The following is an 18,152-nucleotide window of genomic DNA, read 5'->3' on the forward strand; positions in this document are numbered from 1 at the left end:
GGTGCCTGAAGGGAGGTCCTCAGAGCTCTGCCCATGTTTCAGAGGTTACTCGTATGCCCATACATTGGACACATTTGCCATCCCCTGAGATTGGGCATTTTAAATTCAACTCAAAGGGGGTGACTAAGGGTGGGCAGGTGAGGCTGGCTCATTTACATGCTCACCCAAGTTTCCCTTTGGTTTCAAGTCCGTTGCTTAGATATAAAGCCCTGAGCGCCTTGGCAACACATTGCAGCTGCTTTGTTCATGGCATCTGACATGTGTTAAGGATCCCCCCAAACCTAACAGACCTTCTTCTCTGCGCTCAGCCCCAGTAGCTATGTGTCTGGGCTGAGCCTCTCTGTCCAGGATGCACACAGGAACACAAAGCTCCCCAAGATCTGACCTAACGTGTCTACTAAGGTCTAAGAGACCGCGTAGTCTGAGCCAGCGGGGCCAACTCCCTGTCATTGCTGCTTCTGTACCACCTAACCGTGAGACCTAAGGGAACTTAGAAAAGGAAAATCTATGAACAACAATGCCAAGCAACCAGAGCTTCCAGGACTAAGCCACTACCTAAAGACTATACATGGACTGACCCTGGACTCTGACCTCATAGGTAGCAATGAATATCCTAGTAAGAGCACCAGTGGAAGGGGAAGCCCTGGGTCCTGCTAAGACTGAACCCCCAGTGACCATGATTGTTGGAGGGAGGGCGGTATTGGGGGGAGGGTGGAGAGGGGAACACCCAAAAAAGAAGGGGAGCGGGAGGGGTTAGGGGGATGTAGGCCAGGAAACCAGGAAGGGGAATAACAATCGAAATGTAAATAAGAAATACTCAAGTTAATAAAGAAAAAAATAAAGAAAAAAGAAAAGAAAAGAAAAGAAAAGGAAAGAAAAGGAAAGAAAAGGAAAATCTCCAAGCTTCAGTTTCCTGGTTTGTATAATGGTCCAGATTTGTCAGAGAGATAGGTCAGCAGTTAAGATGGCTGCCCCTGCTGGCAGAGGACCAGAGTTTGGATAAGCTCGCAACCACCTGAAACTCTGTTTCCAGGGCCTCCGAGCTCTTCTTGTCTCTAGGCACCCATGCACATGTGCACATGCACATACAAATAAAACTAAAGTAATTCTAAAAAATGATCCAGATTCTCTCTACCTCTCAGCCCTGCTCTGAGACAGTAATATATAAGACATGCCTAGCACAGCCCTTCCTGGTCTTCTATTGCATAACGCTTCTAGGGCCAGGAAGATGGCCAGTGGGTAAAGGAACCACACCAAGCCTGAGAAGGTAAGTTCTATCTACCAGACCTACATGATAGAATATAAGCCTTCCATACATCCTCTGCATACTTAGGGGTTAATAAAAGGAAAAGCTCGTTAAAATGGCGCTCTAGGTTCTGGTTAATGCACAGAAGGGAACCAGCCTGAAACAGAAAACTTTCCCATCTTACATAGGCCTCAGGTTTATACATTCCACATATCCCGTCATCCTTAAATCTCTTTCAGGTCCACGTTCCAGGTTACTATGAACAATTTAAACAGAGACAGGAGACTGCAACTTCGGACACTTAGACAGGTGGGAGATTTACACAGCAGAGGTAATTGCTAGAATTATTTAAGTATTTGTGGTAGTTTGGGTGGAAATGGCCCCCATAAGCTCATATGTTTGAACACCTGGCCCCCAGTTGGTGTGCTGTTTGGGGAGGATTAGTAGTCGTGGATTCAGTTTCCAGCAACCACATGGTGGCTCACAACCATGTGTAACGGAATCCGATGCCCTTTTCTGGTGTCTCTGAAGAGGCGACAGTATGCTCATATAAATAAAATAAATAAATCTTAAAAAAATTAAATAAATAAATCCTTTTAAAAAGAGAGAGAGAGAGAGACACCTTGGTCATGGTGTCTCTTCACAGCAATCTAACAGTCGCCAAGACACATGTGCATGCACAGACTCATATGTGTGTCATATATAAGTGGACATACATAAAAACTGAAATGGCATTGAAAGAAGTAACTTGGTATTTAAATATATGGGCTGGGGGCTGGAGAGATGGCTCAGAGGTTAAGAGCACTGTCTACTCTTCCAGAGGTCCTGACTTCAATTCCCAGCAACCACATGGTGGCTCACAACCACCTATAATCAGGTCTGGTGCCCTCTTCTGGCCTGTAGTTGCATACATGCAGGCAGAAAGGTGTATGATGTATACATAATAAATAAATAAATGTTTAAAATAAATAAATAAATATATGGGCTGGGTATTAGAAAAAGGACTTTAACTTTCTGTTGCCTGTAGTGTATCACTGGAGTGCCTTCAGTGGGACTGGGGCAGGTCCTGGGGGCCCCTTAAAAGAAGCCCTTTTAATTATACATGAAGAAATAGGTGGGAGTCAGAGAGGAACCAGGAAAACATTGTCTGGGAAGGTCAGCCAGGCTAGAGGATGGCTGGCTTAGCAAGTGGGGACAGCACAGGCTGTGTCTGGTGGCGGAGCAGACAGGCCCTCTGGCCTAGCCTGTAGAGGATGTCGATACAGAGAGAGGCTGCAGCGGAAGTCACTAAGACCTCGGAGGGGCCAGAGTTCTCATTTCTACTTCAAGGCGGGTGCTTCCAAGCCGGTGTTGAAGTTGCTCCTTCATTGCTCAAGGTCCTCCTCAGTGACACTTGGATCACCTGCTCTTCAGTAGCCCCAGCTTTCCTAGGCACAGATCAGACCGGGAAGGGCATGTGTAGTACACAGGTTGGCCCTGCTGCAGCTTCGAGGACAGAGGTCTCACCGGCCAGGGTCAGACAGTCCCCCACTGCCATCCCTGGTACCTTTTACATGACTGTGACTGCTTTCTGGCCCAGAGGAGGTTTTTCACGGCCTCATTCCAACCTGGACTACCCAAAGCAAAAAATGTCTTCCTTCCTTTAATCAGCAGCCTGGATGGCCACAACAGCCACAGGGAGAGCTTTGCCTCCGCCTCCCGGCTTAGCATTTGCCCCGCTTGGAGGAAAGTCCCAGGGCTGACCCGGAAAGCCCACCTGAGTTGGGGAAGTCCCTGTGTGACTCTTGACTTACTGAGCCCTGGTCAGGACCTGGTGACTACCCAGGCCAGGGCCCGGAGAGGTGGACTCCTAGCATTTCCATGACACCAGCTCTCCCTTCCAGAGGAAAGGGTGACAGGAAACTGAGTCTTAGCAAATGCCACTGTGGACATCATGATCCTAACAGCGCCACCATAATATGTGTGTTTATAATTATCTGACAGACGCAAAGAAAGAATGGAGCTTAGAGAGGCAAGTAATTCATTGATAGTCAGACAGCTAATACATAGATCTTTGCCTAGCAAGCACAAGGCCCTGGGTTCGGTCCCCAGCTCCGAAAAAAAGAAAAGAAAAAAAAATACATAGATTTGATTCATCTGCGTCAAAGATCCCTGGGAATGGGGGTGGGTAGAGAGACGTCTCAGTGGTAAAGAGCGATTTCTGTTATTCTAGAGTATCTGAGCTTGGTGCCCAACGCCCACATCTGCAGCTCCAGGAGAAGCCACACCCTATTCTGTCCTCCAGGGATGTCCCCTACCATGTGTATATATACACTTTTAAAAATTAAAACAAGGCTTCCTCAGAAATGCTGTGTGCCTACTGCCGGGCTAGGTGTTCTCTTAGGCAGTCCCCTCAGGGTCTTAACTGCTGAGACATCTCTCCAGCCCTGCAGTTCAATAATTAATGTGGAGATGGCAAAAACAGGTTTTCTTTAGCTTAACACTACTGGCTTAATTTTTTTTTTTAGTTTTACAGAGATCTCATTCTATAAATTATACCGGTCCCTGACTCACAGCAATTCTCCTGCCTCAGCCCCTCAGTGTGTTGTGATTACATGAAGGCCTGACTCCCCAGGGAGAGCTGTGGGTCTTTACCCTCTAGCCCTGTGGTGCCCCCTGACTCTGCCTCACCCAGGGTTTCTTCCCACTGCTCATTCCCACTGAGAAGAAAAATCTGAAGCTGTGCGAGCTTGCTGAGTCATGAGCAGGTTGGACCTGGAGGGGTGGGGCTATTTTTAGGATTGTTTTCATTATTGGAGACAGCTAAAAGAATGGGTAGGTTTTTCCCAGCATGGCTGTCCCTGTGGCCCGGCCAAGCTTTTGTGCTCCAGGTTCTGCTTTCGTTGGCTGCCAGAGGAGGTCAGAAGCCATCCGGCGCCAGGGCTAAACCTGTGCCAAGACCCCAGTCTGGCATCTCAGTCACTGTGTGAAAGCGGGATGTCCCAAGGGACAGGAGGTCTGACAATGAAGTGGACAAGGTAGGCAGAAGTCTTTAAGACAGGAGGTGAGATCTATCAAAGACCTTCAAGGTCACCCTGCCCCTCCCCACCACTGTGGCCCAGTTTTTCCACTTAGAATTGGGTCACATGGACAGAAGTGTTTCCGTGTGACCAGAATGGTTTCAAAGCCAGAAGTTCACTTTCAAGTTCTGTGGAATGCTAAATGTGCCCTTGAAATCCTTTGATCACCCTAGAAAAGAGATGCCCAGAAAGAAATACCCAGGAATGGCAGAGGCTCTTGTTTGCTACTCTGCAGAGCAGGGACACGTGGCCCAATTTGAGCTAGAGGCATCAGAACCGAGAGAGAGAGCATGTGGGCTGGGGACCCTGAGGTCACACCTACCTCTGCTGCTCGCCAGCTCCGTGATCTTAGGCGGAAGTGACTCTACCTCAGTTTGCCCACCTTTGAAAATAGGTTCTGTATCGAGTCTGTGGACAAGTTAGGACAAGCTGGGCACAGGATAGCCTGGCACATAGAGGATGCTGCCCAAAGCATGCAAGGCTGCATTTCTCCACCTGGTGAACACTGTGGGGCAGGCTCTGACTGCTGACCTTGCAGAAAGGTTTTCAAGAGTACCACCTACCCAACCCCAGGCTGTCCTGCCTGCCTCACCCGAGGCAACCCAAAACGTGCCCAGCTTTCCTCGCACCTCCCCAAACCCATCCACTTCCCTTTCCTCCATCTTCCGTTATCCAGCTCCTTCTCTTCCCCAGACAGAATCTTACTATTTAGCCAAAACTGGCCACAGGTGCGTGACCTCTTGCCTCAGCCTCTCAAGCCTTAGGCACTTACCACCATACTTCCTCTTTTCTGATTTCTCATACACAAGTCCATCTGCCCCTCAAGGCCCGTCCAGAGCCATCCTTCCCCAGACCACACAGTGCAGGTTCTGAATCCCATCTTTCCTACGACAGCTCGAATGTGTCTTCATCATGGCTAACGTGGCTCCACTCTCTTCGCAGTCACTGCCCAGTCTCCTTGCCTCGGATGTAACTTACTTGTTCGTTATGTTTCTTTCCCACCAGACTCAGCTACGGGAAGGCAGGGACCTCACCACGGTCTCTCCATCAGGAAATGCTAGTCTAGAAGTTTGGTAAGGACAAATAGATTGTGGATGGATAAATGAGTGGATGATAGATGGGTGGGTGGGTTGATGGGAGGATAAATGGAAGGATGGATGGATGGATGAATGGATAGATGGATTGATAGAAGGATAGATGATAGATGGATGGAAGGATGGATAGAAGGATGGATGGATAGATGGATGGAAGGATGGATAGAAAGATAGATAGATAGATAGATAGATAGATAGATAGATAGATAGATAGATAGATAGATGAATACATTATGGATAGACAAATAGATGGGTGGAGCTCAGGGAGCTGGAGAGCCCTCTGCTAAGGCATCCTGATGCATTCCTTCCCTGAGAACCTTTATTCCTGTTGCCCAACCTCCCCCATCATTCTCTTAAGTCTTCCTTTGCACAAAGTCTGTGATTATTTTTGTTAGCATGTGCAGGGCTAGTTGTCACAGTTAGGGGTTTTATTGCTACAACCAAACGGCATGGCCAAAAGCAAGTTGGGGAGGGAAGTGTTCATTTGGCTCATACTGACATACTGTTCATCCTCAAAGGACATCAGGATAGGAACCTGGAGGCAGGAACTGGTGCAGAGGCCATGGAGGGGCACTGCTTACTGGCTGCTCCTCATGTCTTGCTCAGCCTGTTTTCTTACAGAAGCCAGGACCACCAGGTCTGGACTATGGTCAGACGAAGCCTCTCTACAGCTGTTTAAAAAAAAAATCTAACAGGCATGGGTGGCAGAGATGTGGTGATGGGGAATGGGAGGCTCTTTCCCATGCAGTATTTACTCTGTTCACATGGTTTTAGCCCAGGAAACAAACGCCAGGGCGAATACCCAAGTGTTCTAGACTTAGACGTGCCTCATGCCCTATGCTAGAGTACTTCACACATTTCAGTGTTTTCTGTGTTACTACTGGGTTGGGGGAGTTATGACCTCTATGGCTAGAGGCTAAAGTACCCACAGTGCAGATGGCTAAAATGCTCGCTGCACTGAAAACCGGGTCCCTGTGTCTCTGCCCTGAGATTGCATCTCAGGATTGGAATCTCCCCAGCTAAAGCCTGCCTGTTGAGGAGGAGAGGTCTCCTTTCCCTCCTCGCTCCCCCACTGTTAGCCCAATCTGCTGATCTGCTTTCCTATAGAATCAAAGAATACCAGCATAGGGGTGGCCCCACCCACAATGGGCTGGGACCTCGACGGTCAATCACCAATTAAGAGAATGCCCTACTGATGGATTTTATGGGGGCATTTTCTTAATTGAGTTTCCCTCCTTTCAAATAACTACTTTGTGTCAAGGTGACCTTGAAGTAGCCAATACACGAGTCATATCTTCTTGAAAATGTAGAGTAGGGGCGTGAGATTCCCCTGGGAAGCTGGGGGTTCTAGGAATGGACAGAGACCTTAGTCCTTTGTACTTTCTGAATGTGTCATGAGGCCCTAGGCGGGTGGTTGCTTCCCCAGCCTTTCAGGGCCATCTCTAGACCTACAAACTTGAGTCCAGTATCACCAACTCTCTAAGGGCCAAACCCATCTTAGCAGGATTTCTGAGGAGCGAGAGTAGGGGCATGGTTCCGGGAGGGAAGAAGAGCAGGAGTCGGTATAACAAACCCTTTCCCATAGGCTCTGAACCATTGAGGACTCCAACATCTCCTCCTTAACCCACAATCAAACAGGAGTTCCTGGGCTGGTACACAGGGCAGGACTTGATCCCATGGTGGGGAGGCGGGTGTCAAAGAGCTGAATAGGTAGAAGGAGACCTCCTTCTCAACAGCCAGGCATTATATTAGCTGGGAGACTCTAGTCCCAGTATTTGCAATTCCTAGGCAGGAAAGCAGGCACTCAGTTCCCAGCTGCAGACACATGTGGAATAGTTAGTCGCTCAGTCCGGAACATTCCTAAGATGCCTACAAGCTCCCTTGGGGATAGAGGAAGTCCCAGCCGGTTCTGCCATGTGGAGGGGGTCTATGGTTGAGACATCTGTAGCCGGCACTTTACAGAAACAGCCACATGTGTAATAAACAGCCGTGGTGTATTCAGGGCAGAGAACCCAGGCTGGGGCCAGGGAAGGCTTCTGCCTGAGTCGGGGAGGTTAATGAACCACTTTTTTTTAAAAATTTATTTATTATATATAAGTACATTGTAGCTGTCTTCAGACACACCAGAAGAGGGCAGATCTCTTTACAGATGGTCGTGAGCCACCATGTGGTTGCTGGGAATTGAACTCATTAAGAGTGTTAAGAGCAGTCGGGTGCTCTTAACCACTGAGCCATCTCTCCAGCCCTAATGAGCCACTTTTAAGCTGGCTGTCATGATTCACAGAGGGGGACGTGGAGGGATTGCTCTAGCTCAGGAGTTCAAAATGAGCCTGGGAAACCTAGCGAGATTCTCATTAATATGTATATAGTATATGTAAATGTATATATTAGCCTGGTGGCTCATGCCTGTGAACTCAGCACTGGGGACCCTTGAGGTAGGAAGACTCCATGTTGTAGATTTGTCTGGGCAATATGCTAACTAGGCAGTGCTATGCTATACTTGATTTGATATACCAAGACCTTTCTTAAAGACACAAAACCAACAACAAAGGGAGATGAAAAACATTTATATTTATGCTTTGGGATTACCCACCGCCTTTCTCAGGCTGGCTGGGGGGATGTTTGAGGTCCTAGGAACAGAAAACCAGAACCACTGTGGCCCCAGCCAAGGTATGAGGCTAACTGCTGGCAGGACTTCAGGCTGGGCAGGCTCTGGTGAGCTCGTTTGGGATATCCCTGCCTGGCATGGATGAGACAAGCGTGCTGCTTCCAGAAACCCCTCGGGCTTGGACACCAGCCTGGAGCCAGGAGCCAGCCAGCAACGGGACAGGTCGGTTACCTGCAGAAGCGGCAGAGGAAAGCGAGGGAGATGGGAATTTGGCACCTACAGCCTGTTTTCCTTTCCCTCTTTCCATTTTAGGGTGTGTAATTCTTCTTCCCAGTGGACTGCCCAAACACAGCTTCTGTGTCATTTCCTTCCCTCTAGGAGGGAGGCTGAAGGCTTTGCTTTCCTTTTAGACCTTCACCACAGGGAGTCTCAAATTTCCCTCTTCTCCCCCCCTCCCCCTCCCCCGCTCAGACTCTCCCTTTTCCTGATTTAAAAACATCTTAAATTATGTACGTGTGGAACCCTAGGAGGTCAGAGACATAGGGTCTCCTTGCTGGAGTTACAGGCAAACATGAACCACCTGCTTATGGGTGCTTGGAAGTGGACTAGGGTCCTCTGCAAAGGCAGTACCTGCTCTTGACTGCTGAGCCATCTCCCTGGCCCTCCTTACTTCCCACTTTCCTTCCCCCCAACTCTCGATTTTATTTGGGGTTAGGGTTGATAAGGTCTCCCTGTGTAGCCTTGGTATAGAGCTCATTACATAGACCAGGCTGGATTCACAGAGGTCCTATCTTTTCCTCTTTCTAGACACAGCATCACACTTTGTAGACCAGGCTAGCCTAGAACTCATGATGTCCTGCCTCTATGTCCCAAGTACTGAAATTATAGGTGTGTTCTACCATGCCTAGACTTCCACGTCTCTTTTCCCTCTTTTTGTCTGTCGTTTCCCCTTTATGGCCAGAGATCCTGTTCAGGGAGGGCCAGAGGTATGTAAAGGGGTGAACTTCAGTGTGTTAAATAATATATACACTTATAATATCATAATACACAAACCTAAGCTCCTCGGCCCTAATTCCTGCGTCTTGGCGATGTTGACACGCCACCTCTCCTCCCGAGAGAGTTTAGTTCTCTCTGCCTGAGAACCTTTGTGTTCACTGGATCTCCCACCAAACGTTGCTACCTTTCCATCCAACATTGATTTTGTTTGCCTTATCCTTTGGATTCACTGAAACTGTCTCAGGCCCTTTTGACCCAATGTCTGTAACCATTCTTCGTCGGGTTTCTTTTTTTTTCCCCTCCCATTAATTTATTCTCTAACCATTCTTAATCATTTTTGGTTTGACACAGGATTTAGCCTGAAATTCACTATGTAGACTAGAATTCACAAAGAGATCAACCCGCCTCTGCCTCAGATGTTACTTATCGTCATTATTATTGTGGGCACGGTATGCTGTCCTTATTTGTACCTTTGGAAATAACATGGGGAACAGCTCCTCTGGGCTGCGGGTTTTCTGTTTCCGTGAGCAAGTCTGAGGTTTGGGGAGAAGGGGGCGAGAAGGAACAGAAGAAGGCAAGGGGCGGAGAGGAGTGATGAGTCACGAAATGACTGAAAGCGAGAGGGTGCGGGGGTTAGGGGGTCTGATCTGCTTGCTACTGTGTGTCAGGCACTCTGTGGGCACTGGAGACAAGGCCAGAACCCGGATCAGACCGTGCCGCCGAGGGGTTCATCTAAGCTAGAATCCGAAACAAACCAGTAACCCTGCAAATGGGTCGCTGCGATTTTGGCCACCGTTAGGCAAGAGGACCAGGACTTTACGACGTCACAGGGTAGCAAAGGCTAAGCACCGTTAGCTGGCTCGAATATACGGACCTGATTGCCACGTGCCATAAAGTCATGAAGGTGAGGATGCAAAAAAATGCAAGGTTGCTGGCAGATCCGTAGGAAACAAAACTAAAGGACACAGTTTCTGCATTCATTTAAATGAAAAAAAAAAAAAAAAAAAAGCCTTTCGGGTTTTCCAGTGAGTGGCGAACGCCTCCTGCTGGTCACTGGGTGGCATTACACAGGGCACTTGCTCCTCCCAATGGGAAAACTAGAGACATCTACTTCGGTACGCATGCGCACATTGAGAAGCTTACAAAGAACACTCTCTACGCCAGCCATCTCCAGTTGTCAGGATGGCCGAGCGGTCTAAGGCGCTGCGTTCAGGTCGCAGTCTCCCCTGGAGGCGTGGGTTCGAATCCCACTTCTGACAAGTTAACCATTTTCTTGTCCATAATCAAGTTGAATTAGGTAATCATTAATCGGCTTTTCATAATATTCTCTTCTTTGTTGTTTTAAATGTCATTGTATACTTCTTTAAACTATCTTCTTATTACGTATTTTTTATTTGGAACTGTAAAAAGAATTAAGGAGCTGGGGAAAAAAAATGATAACTCTCATTCTGGTCTGTCAGGCGCAAGGTCTAGTTTTCAAATTTGCTTTTGATTTTCGGAGAAAATTGCCGGCAAGAAAACGTAAGCTTTGTCAGAAGTGGGATTCGAACCCACGCCTCCAGGGGAGACTGCGACCTGAACGCAGCGCCTTAGACCGCTCGGCCATCCTGACTTGGAGAGTGGGCTTTCTCATGTTCATTTTAGTTATTGGCATTCTGTGACACCACTGCTGCCATGCCACCACCACTTTCTCCTATCATCACCATCGCTACATACATATACATATACATATACATATACATATACATATACATATACATATACATATACATATACACACCACGCCCTCACCCCAGCTGCACACGCACATGCTAACCTGGCATCTACAGCCAGCGTCTCTCCCGCTTTGTGCAGTATCTACAGTCCGGTCTACCCAGGGTTTAAAAACCACCGGTAGTAGCAGGGCGTGGCGCCCCTCACTTGTAATTCTAGCACTCAGTAATCTAAAGCAGAAGAACCGCCTCGAGTTCCAGACCAGCCTGGGCCATGGAGTTAGACTCGATCTCAAAAAAAACAAAACAAAACAAAAAAAAACAAAAACAAACAAAAAAAACCCAAACCAACCAACCAATCAAACAAACAAACAAAAAAACAAAAAAAACTAAATAAAGGACAACAAACACATACAGTGTTGACAAGACTCCCCTCTTTTTAAACGGACCTGCAGCTGTTTCACTGGAAACAACGTAGAAAACCTGTTTCTCTTACATTCTGTAGGAAAGAACTATAGACGTAAATACAAGGACGAGCTACTGCCTCTGAATTCTAGAGGAACTGTGGCTCCGCGCCACCGAATGCCGAGACTTCTTAGCGAGGCGGACAGGCTGGAGATGGCCTGCGGGCAGGGGGCGCTGCGGTCGGCTTCAGAGAAACTGGAGAACTTAGGGAGAGAACTGTTGGTGTTGATCTTGTCTGTTTTTTTGGTTTTTGTTTTTGTTTTGTTTTTTGTTTTTGTTTTTGTTTTTGTTTTTGAGCAGGGTCTCATAGCCTAGGATGACCTCAAAAATCGTTAAGTAGTTGAGGATGACCTTGAACTCCTGATCCTCCTGCCTCCTCCATCCACTGAGGGTTACTGGGGCAGGGCTGAACTCATGCTAAGCAAGTACTCTACTAACCCAACTAGCTGCATCCTTCTCCTATAAGACACTTTTTTTTTCTTTTTTTTTTTTTTTTTTTTTGTAAATTCATGTTTAAGTCCTGGGCTACATGAGAAATACTTTTTTTGTCTCCCAAAAAAAGTAACTTCTCTGCCAGGCAATAATTCCAGCGCTTGAGAAGCAGAGGCGGAGTTCAAGGTCAGCCTGGTCTACAAGAGCTAGTTCTTGGACACCCAAGCCCACACAGAGACACTGTGTGTGTGTGTAGGGGGGGCGGAATCCAAAACAAACAAAAAGTAACTTCTCAAAGTAACTTCTCAAAGTAAACTGTTTCTCAACTTAAAACTTAGAGCAATAAGACAGGTGTGTCAACGGATATTCATAATCGTGGCCATTGAGAGGTAAAGAAAGGAGAATTAGGAATTCAAGATTAGCCTCGGTTACAGAGTGAATTTAAGATTAATTTGGGATACACGAGATCCTATCTTTAAAAAAAATGGGGAGGAAAAAAAAAAGAAAAAGAAGAAACACCTTGGGAAAGAGCCTGGCTAGAAGTCGGTGTTAGCCTGTGGTAGGGAGACAAAGGACTAGTTAGTCACCCAAGTTGTCATGCAGCAAGTCAAAGAGAGTGAAGCTCCTCTCCAAGTTTCCAAATTCCACTATGGAGAGGACAGGGAAATGGCTCGGTGGGAGACAGTTTGATGTGCAAGCGTTGAGGACCTGAGTTTTAATACCAAGAACCTACGTAAAGGTGAACACAGTAGCATTTCTTGCAATGAGCTGAGAGGTGAGACAGGAGAATCCCTGGAAGGTTTGGGGCTAGCTAGCCTAGAACACCTAGCAGCCTCAATGTGGAGGCGAGGACAAACCCCTGAGGCTGACCTCTGACCTACACACACACACACACACACACACACACACACACACACACACACACACGCACACACACGCACACACACGCACACACACGATTAAGAGCACTGTCTGCTTTCGCAAAGGTTTGATTCCCAAGATTCATTCACATACCATCTCACAATCATCGGTAGCCTAGTTCTTGGGGATCCAACGCCCTCATCTGGCTGCCTTAGGTACTACATGCATGTGGTTGAGGTAGTCTCAGGCAAAACACAGCAAATAAATAATTTTTAAAATTTCAATATGTAGGGGTTGGGGATTTAGCTCAGTGGTAGAGCGCTTGCCTAGCAAGCGCAAGGCCCTGGGTTCGGTCCCCAGCTCCAGAAAAAAGAAAAAAAAAAGAAAAAATTCAATATGTAGCTCTTGCTCTCTCTCTTCCTCTCTTCCCCTTTGTCCCTTCTCTCCCATTCCCTTCCCCCCTTCCCTTCACATGCTCATGGCCGGCCTCTACTCCTCTCCTCTTCTACTCTCTCTTGTCCCTCTCCCTTGTCTGGTCCTCTCATTAAACCTTTTCATGTGGGAAAAAAATTTTTTTCAATATGTATACTAATCTCATTTTTGTTAAAGTAGATTGGAAGGTTTTAAAGTAAATGCATGAAAATGTCTTTATTTCTACATAGACACACCAATGAAAATTAAAAATTTAAAAAAAAACACAGGAAAAGATCTGAGAAAATTCATCCAACTCTTAACATGTCTGCCAAGGGGGCTTTGACCAGCAATAAACCATGTGAATGAATGAATTAATAATTAATAATTATGTTGGAAAGAGGAGCCAATCCCACACCATCAGCACAAGTGTGACACCGTCAGTATGTGTGCTAGCTGGAAACATGGAAGCTCATAGGAAGAGGCCTGTAAATTTGTTGGAACTGAAATTTAGTTGTTTTTTATTTTTAATAAATCTTTATTTCATGTATGTGCGTACACTGTTGCTGTCTTCAGACACACCAGAAGAGGACATCGATCTCATTTCTCATTACAGATTTTGTGAGCCACCATGTGGGTGCTGGGAATTGAACTCAGGACCTCTGGAAGAGCAGTCAGTGCTCTTAACCTCTGAGCCATCTCAGCCCTTAAATGTTAGTTAAAATAGTGTTAGTACCCTTCAGTGACCCGTTCTGTAATTTTTCTCCCATTGCACCTCTCAACACTCTTAGTTTGTCTTTTTTTTTTTTTTTTTTTTTTTCTTTTTTTTGAACTGGGGACCGAACCCAGGGCTAGGCAAGAGCTCTACCACTGAGCTAAATCCCCAACCCCATGTCTTTTTGGTTTTATTGAATGTGGGTGGTATATGGGTCAGACGCTTGAGGGTGCAGGTGACCCTGCCGGTAGGGACCTGTGGAGACAGAACACCGGTCTCCTCTTCTGTTAATCTCTGTTAATCTCTGCCCTGTTACTTTGAGACAGGCTACCTCAATGAGTTCTCACTTCTGAGACCTCTAGGGAGCTGCCTGTCTCCAATCCCCCAGTTTTGAAGTCATGGTCACTGACAGCCACGCCCAGCTTTTGAGCTGGATGCAAAAAGAGTTCGAATCCAGGTCTTCATAGACAGTGCCTTATTCCCAGGTCTAGCTGATTTTTTTTTTTTTTTTTTTTTTGGTTCTTTTTTTTCCGGAGCTGGGGACCGAACCCAGGGCCTTGCGCTTCCTAGGCAAGCGCTCTACCACTGGGCTAAATCCCCAACCCCTAGCTGATTTTTTTTTAAAACTCTCTTTCTTTTCTGCCACCGCCATGCCACCCAGACTTGAAGAAGACTGGGAAACTCCGAGGCCACATGAGCCACTGGCTGCAAGCACCCAGGAGGCCGCGGGAATGTTGGAGGCATGCATTACCACAGGATCAACTTTGACAAATGTCGTCCAGGTTACTTCGGGAAAGTTGGTACGAGGCGTGACCCCCCTGAAGAGGAACCAGAGCTTCTGCCCAACTGTAAACCTGGGTAAATTATGGACGTTGGTCAGCGAGCAGACACGGGTCAGTGCAGCAAAAGACAAGACTGGAGCTGCTCCCACACTGAGGATGTTGGATCAGGCCACTACAGAGTTCTGGGGAAGGGGAAGGGGAAGCTTTGTGAAGGCCAGATTCTTCAGAAGCGCTGAAGAGAAGATTAGGGGTGTTGGGGGTGCCTGTGTTCTGGTGTCTTAAAGCCACTTCAGAGGTTAATTAAATGCTAACATACTCCAAAAAAAAAAAAGATAATCTATTTTAATGATCTAATTCATTAGGGTTTTGTTGTTGTGGGTTTTTTGTGGGTTTTTTTTTTTGTTTGTTTGTTTTGTTTTGTTTTGTTTTGTTTTGTTTTTGAGGCTTTCTCTTTGTAGCCCTGGCTTTTCTGGAACTCACTCTGTATACTAGATTGGCCTTGTTAAGCTCACAAAGTTCTGCCTGCCTCTGCCTCCTAAGAGCTGGAATTAAAGGCTTGGACCAATATTCCTGGTCTTGTTGATATTTTTGAGAAAAGGTTTTTCTATATAGGCAAAGCTTGCCTGGAACTTAGGCTAATTCCCCTCCTGGGTCTTTCAAGTAGTTGGGAATACAGGCCTTATACAACTAGGCCTGGCTCCTGGACTAATGTCTATCTGCCCTGTGAAAAATCCTAGTGTCCCTCTGATCTGCCAGGCTTGGAGTAGGGATTTCACCAGAATAGAACACTGAAGAACTAAAGAGGGCTGGCCATAGGTGCTCTGGGTGAGCAGAGACCATCCCTGGGAAGAGGGTCAAATCGATTCCCCAGCCCAGTCCTGCAGTACATTCCAACTATCCCGAGCTTTTGTCCCGTCTGTGTGGATCTGGGTGGGCAGCTGGTTCTAGCCTGGCTCAGATCCCCTCCCACATTTCCTGGCAGCTGACCCAGTGCTCCGCTTGCTCTGCGATGCCATTTGAAAGGAATGGGAGTGGGATTAGCTAAACGGCAGAATGCAAACCAACGGCAAAAACAAAAACACACCACTGTTTCAGAATCTGCCTTAAAAACAATCCCCTGATTGTTCTGTGTCATAATAAAGTGAAAGGGCCCAGCCCCGCTTTGTTCTGAGCTTGGACTGGTCTCTAAGTTACAGTTTCCCTGCTACTGAAATGTACTTTTCACTTGTAGAGTAGCTGTTTTCGTGGTGCGTGTGTGTGTGTGTGTGTGTGTGTGTGTGTGTGTGTGTGCGCGCGTGCGTGTGTGCGTGCTCAGTAGAGAGATTGACAGAGACAGACACACAGAAACAGAGACAGAGAGACAGAGACAGGGAGGGGGTCCCAAGTGCACTGGGTTAAACCAGAATCAACCAGTCCTTCTGTCAAAGTCCCAAGATCCTAAAAGCCTCCCTCTTGTTCTTTGTTTTTTGAGACAGGTAAGTGAGAGAGAGCCCTTGGTCCCCCAGGACCCCATTCTGAGATTTTAGGCTTGCATCACTCAGCCAGTTAAAAACCCTGCAAGTGGGGTTGGGGATTTAGCTCAGTGGTAGAGCACTTGCCTAGAAAGTGCAAGGCCCTGGGTTCAGTCCTCAGCTCTGAAAAAAAGAAAAAAAGAAAAAAAAAAAAACAAAAAACCTGCAAGCATCATTTTGGAGGACTGTATAACAGCTAACTAGTGCTACTCCAAATATCCTTGTTCTAGTCCTCAAAATATGTGGAAAAGGATAGCTGGGCAGTGGGGGTGCCCACCTTTAATCCCAGCTCCCCAGACACAGAGGCAGGCAGATCTTTGATTTAAGGCCAGTTTGGTCTACAGAGCAAGTTCCAGGGTAACCAGGGTAACACTGAGAAACCTTATCTCAAAAAATAAATAAATAAAATAAAATAAATAGTAATAGTTTTTAAAAAAAAGAAAAAGAATTGACCCAGGCATGATGACGTACACCTGAAGCAGGAGTATCAGGAATTTAGGGGCATTCTCTGTATAGTGAGTTCAAAGCTAGCCTGGGCCATAGTGTTAGATCTTTCTTAAAAGAAAGGAAATGGGGCTGGGGATTTAGCTCAGTGGTAGAGCGCTTACCTAGGAAGCGCAAGGCCCTGGGTTCGGTCCCCAGCTCCGGAAAAAAAAAAAAAAGAACCAAAAAAAAAAAAAAAAAAAAGGGGAGGGAGGAAGGAAGGAAGGAAGGAAGGAAGGAGCCTCCAGATGTGGTAGCTCCCAGAACTTGAGAGACAGAGACAAGAGATCCAGTCTGCAGCAGATCTGAGGCCAATCTAAGCAACATTGCAAGAAGCTCTTGTCTCATAAAAAGCCAAAAGAAAAGAGTGACTTACCATCCCATTGGTCCCTAGGCTAGATTCAGCTGACACAGATGGCTGGCCAGGTATCCCCTTCCTCCCTCAGGGATCCATGTATGTCCCTCCTGAGCTGCACCCTCAGTGGAAAAGGGCAGCCCCTCCCTGATAGAGCCTTCCCTTGTGGGCATCTGAGCAGGCGCATTCTGCTACTAGACCCTCCAGACAAACTTTTAAGAAACAAAAGGGTTGCTGGACATAGAGCCTTGGGCATTTGGCCCGGTGCTAGTGTATTTGTTTATCGTGTTCAAGACTCGGGGCTCAGTCCTTGGCACAGTGTGAACTGGTATTTATAATCTCAGCACTTGAGAGGCAGAAGCAGGGCAAAAATCCATCATCAGACACATCAGAAGTTCAGGGCTGGCCTGGGTTACATGCGACTTTGTCTTTAAAAAGAAGACTCTTGCTCTCTTCCTCTTACCCTCTCCCCACTTTGTGCCTTCTCTCCCCATTCCCTTCCCCCATCTCTCTCCGTGTGCTCATGGGCGGCCTCTCTACTCCTCTTCTACTTCTTCCTTCTCTCTCTCTCTCTCTCTCTCTCTCTCTCTCTCTGCCCCCACTACCCTCTTACATCCCCTCCCCATGACCTAACAAACTCTATTCTATACTAAAAAAAATAATAATAATAAAGAAGAAGAAAAGAAGAAAAAGGAATCTTTGCAGATTGTTAGTGACTGGCTGACTGAATAAATATTTCAAGTTCCTGACTTGAGGATACTGAACTGTATTATCTCGTAGGCAATATCGTCATGACCACATCCTTACAAAAGAGATGGGGTGGGAGTGTAGATCTTGTGCATAGGAAGAGGAGAGCTGACTGACGATACATAGACAGGGCTAGATAGGGTACCAGAATCCACTGATGGCTGGTCACCTGTAATCCCAGCGTGTAAAGACCTGACCTACACGGAAATGTCAAAAGCATGAAGTCAGTTGGGTGACAGAGCAATCCGGTCTTAAAACAAAATGTGAGAAAAAAAATAACTCCAGAGGTTGCCTGGCCTCAGGACATCACGGCTGTGTCTCCATGATGCTGCTTCTGCGTATCTAGCCTCCATCACTGAGAGGAAACTTTTGTTACTTTAAGGCCTGGAGCATGTGGTAAGTTGTCACCAGAAGCCACAGGATAGTACAGTAGTCTGCATAGCCTCTGTGACTTGGTCCCTTCTCACTGGGGGCCAGTGTCACCCTCATGTGCTCAGTCCCACTGGGGACCTGCTTTCTATTTCTCCATCTCCCTAGGTTGGTCCTGCTACAGGGCCTTTGCACAGACTCCGCCCCTTGCTTACGTCCTCCCAAGGTTTCCTCCTACTCACAAATTCGGGCTTCTGCACAGGTGTCATCCCTTCTGATAGGTCTTCCTTGACTAATGTGCTGGTT

General features: G+C 47.0%; 1 long non-coding RNA gene and 2 other non-coding genes across 3 annotated transcripts; 2 read left to right on the forward strand and 1 right to left on the reverse strand.

The window, feature by feature from the left end:
* The first annotated feature begins 8,106 nt into the window (after positions 1-8,106).
* LOC147998790 (uncharacterized) lies at positions 8,107-14,944 on the forward strand. Its single transcript, XR_015643748.1, has 2 exons — positions 8,107-8,229; positions 14,261-14,944. It is a non-coding gene; the product is annotated as an uncharacterized LOC147998790 (long non-coding RNA).
* Trnal-cag7 (transfer RNA leucine (anticodon CAG) 7) lies at positions 10,180-10,262 on the forward strand. The gene has a single exon. It is a non-coding gene; the product is annotated as a tRNA-Leu (tRNA).
* On the reverse strand, positions 10,533-10,615 carry Trnal-cag8 (transfer RNA leucine (anticodon CAG) 8). Its single transcript has one exon. It is a non-coding gene; the product is annotated as a tRNA-Leu (tRNA).
* Positions 14,945-18,152: the final 3,208 nt, after the last annotated feature.

The sequence above is a fragment of the Rattus norvegicus genome, chromosome 19 (genome assembly GCF_021556685.1).
Source record: "Rattus norvegicus strain SHRSP/BbbUtx chromosome 19, alternate assembly SHRSP_T2T, whole genome shotgun sequence".
NCBI lineage: Eukaryota > Metazoa > Chordata > Mammalia > Rodentia > Muridae > Rattus > Rattus norvegicus.